At 56.2% G+C, this 3,009-nt stretch overlaps 1 protein-coding gene across 1 annotated transcript in view; it reads right to left on the reverse strand.

Moving 5' to 3' along the window:
• Positions 1 to 881, reverse strand: part of MLLT11 (myeloid/lymphoid or mixed-lineage leukemia; translocated to, 11) — a 3,480-nt gene extending 2,599 nt beyond the window's left edge. Inside the window, exon 1 of the mRNA XM_008638147.2 lies at positions 652 to 881. The gene's annotated coding sequence lies outside the window, so the exon portion shown is untranslated. The remainder of the gene's footprint in view (positions 1 to 651) is intronic.
• Positions 882 to 3,009: the final 2,128 nt, after the last annotated feature.

Consider the following 3,009-nt stretch of genomic DNA (forward strand, 5'->3'; position numbering starts at 1 on the left):
CCTGCTGATTCCCTTGTCTTAAATCTCGGAAATCAGAATTCTCGAGGATGATTCAGGCATACTTTGGATCATGCCCTGTCTGTGCGATGAGGGCTGATCAGCTGCTAAATTTAAGGTTCTGGATGTCACTCAGAGCCTATGAAAGGCTCCTGTGTCACTCCCTCAGGGTAAACCGAGCCACATGACTTTAAAATAGTCTCTTCCCTGGGAATTTATCCCTGGGGGTCCATCCCTAGGGATCTATCCATGGGTTTTTTGCTGCACAACAGCAGAGAATTATTAATGGTGATGGGTGTTGCGGACTTGGATTTTTAAGCCTCAAAAGGTGAAAAATTGGAGTTTAGTGACAAGAGAAGGGAAAAGAGAGTTTAGTGACAAGTAAAATAACCAAATATCCAGTAAAAGGGAATGAATATGGGGGGAAAAAACCCTCTTGTGTCGCGTGTCACCCCTAAAAAAGAGCATTTCCCACAGGATCACTGTGCTCTGCTCATCTCAGGGAAGCAAAACCACTTTTATCCACTTAATCCCCGCTGGCCGTGGCTTATTTCCCACCTCAAAAAGAAACTCCAACACCCTCCTTCGCCCAAACCTCTTCCAAAACAAAAAGCATCCTCTGGCTGTGCATCCTCCCCGGCTCGCATCCCTTACCTGCGGAGGGTGGACGGATGGGTGAGCTCGATGCCGGCCGGGCTCTTTGTGCCGGGAAGCCGCGGGCGGTGCAGCGTCGCTTTTGTCTGTCTGCTGGCGCGGCTGGGTCTGCAATGCAGCCCCTCGAACTGCCCTTCCTCGTGGGGGGAGGATGATGATGGCAGATGAGTCAGCGGCTCCCACCCGCGCCAGGGAGGGGGAGGACGGCAGGGGCGGAGGCGCGGGGTGGAGGATGCTGCGCGCTGGACCCCCAAGACGAGGATGTATGAAACCTGCAGCAATTCCCAATTCGCTCCTGAAGCCTTCAGCTTCAGTGTTTTTGGGGGGGAATAGCGGGGAATTTTCAGTCGGCAAGGAGCTGGGGAATATTTCTTTTACCTGCGTGTGAAGAGATGGGGTGCTGTGGTAACCCCAAACCTTGGGAGGGCACTGTGCAGGTCAAACACAGGGAAATTTGGTTCAAAAAACCCTGAAAAATTGTTTGGTTTTTGGTTTTTGGTTTTTTTTTTTTTTTTTTTTTTTTTAATCTGAGGCTGAGGGTGTTTGGTCCTGAGGCCACGCGGCAAAAATATCCCAGCTTTGTGGCTGAAGCCAGACATGGAGCTAGAAATAGAGGGAGACACCAAAAACTGCTATCACTGCCAGGGCTGAGGGGGGGCTTCAAACCAGTGTGGGGGCACCTCACACCCCACTTTCCCCCACAGCTGCTGCTGTGTCAGAGGGGCAGCAAAGAAAACCCCATGCAACCCCTCAGACCAGGGAATCTCCCTGCCCCAGCACCACTGAGACCCCAAACACCCTTTTTTGGGGGGCACGGGCCAGATCCTCACACCTGAGAGGCTGAGGGCAGCCCTCGCCTTCCTCTCCCTGGGCTTTGCCTGAGATCGACATTCTTTTGGGGCTTTAGGGGTTTTTTATTTCCTCCCTTTTCCTCCCTGTTCACTGTGTGCAGCTCATTTCTGATGGTGCCAAGCAGTTCTGCCAGTGCTCGGCTTTCAGCCAGGCTATTTCTGCCTCCTCCTCCTCCTCCTCCCAGCACTGTCATGGGCAAAGAGGATCCCATGTTCCCTGCTCCAAAATAGACCCTTGGTCTCAGTTTGGCCCCTCCAGCACCCGGCACAGGGAAAATTCCAACTGGGGGCCCTTTGGAGGATGTTGATCCTTCCAAGGGTTGAGCTGCTGTGTTTTTGGGGGTCCCCCAGGCCATGGGGTGCAGTTTGGCTGAGCGACTTCATAGGGAGCTGCATGTCACCCGTCTCCTTGCTCTTCAGGGTCTCTGTCACCTGCTCACACATGACAGCCCAAAGACTGTGATGTCCTTCTCTGAGCAGGGACCTGGGACTGAACCCCCAAGGGGACATAGCAATGAGGGCACCGCTCTGGGCTTTACGATTTTGGGAGGGCTGCAAGTGGGACAATGTCCTCTGGCAGCGCAAACACCAAAAAATAAAAGGGGCTCTTCAGCTGAAATGAGGTCACGAACACTTGGGGTATTATCAGCCAGGGCCACCCGATGGCTGGGGACAGGCGTGGGACAGAGACCCGACTGAGTGGGGACAGTGCTGCCTTGTTCAGGATTTCTGGAGTGGGAGCAGTGGGGATGGTTGGGATTTGGGGGCTGACACGGGAAGGGACACTCTGGGGCTCACACAGGGGCGTCTCCTATGTGGGACCCTCCAGGTGGGATGGGGACCTGCAGGAGGGAACACCCCAGAGGTCACGGTCCACTTTGGCCAGTGGCTGGGGGGTGTCAGCAGCTGTGGCAGGACCGTGGCAGTGGTGGTGGCAATGACAGGACCATGGTGGTGACAGTGGTGCCAGGGCTGTGGTGGCAGGACCAAGGCAGTGGCAATGGCAGGACTGTGGTGGTGGCAACACCCCACCAGATGTTGTGCAAGAGGAAGGGCACCGAGCTGGAAATGGTGAAACCACTCAACACCGGCTGCAGGGTGGTCCGGGGGTTCCCACACCTTTGGGTGCCGCAAGGGCTCTGGTGTATCCATGGGAAAAACCGGACATAAGGCTCCAGGGCAAATGGGAGCGTAACCGGCACTTGCTGGGGACCCCCAGTCTTGCCGGGCACCCCCAGCCCTACCTGATCCCCTGGGATTCCCCCAAACACCAGCTCCTGGAAATCCCAAACCCCACCACCCCCAGCTGGGGACCCCCAGTCTTAACAAGACCCCAAGAACCCCCAGTCCTTCTAGGACCCCGGGCACTCCCATTCCTACCGGGATCCCCCAGCCCTTCTGGGGCCCCGGGAATCTCCAGCTCTCAGTCCCCCTGCGGGGACCTTGGGGACCCCAATTCCTAGCGGGACCCAGAGCCCCCCAGCCCTACCCGGACTCCGGGGACCCC

Source organism: Corvus brachyrhynchos, unplaced genomic scaffold (genome assembly GCF_000691975.1).
Source record: "Corvus brachyrhynchos isolate BGI_N302 unplaced genomic scaffold, ASM69197v1 scaffold787, whole genome shotgun sequence".
NCBI classification, from domain to species: domain Eukaryota; kingdom Metazoa; phylum Chordata; class Aves; order Passeriformes; family Corvidae; genus Corvus; species Corvus brachyrhynchos.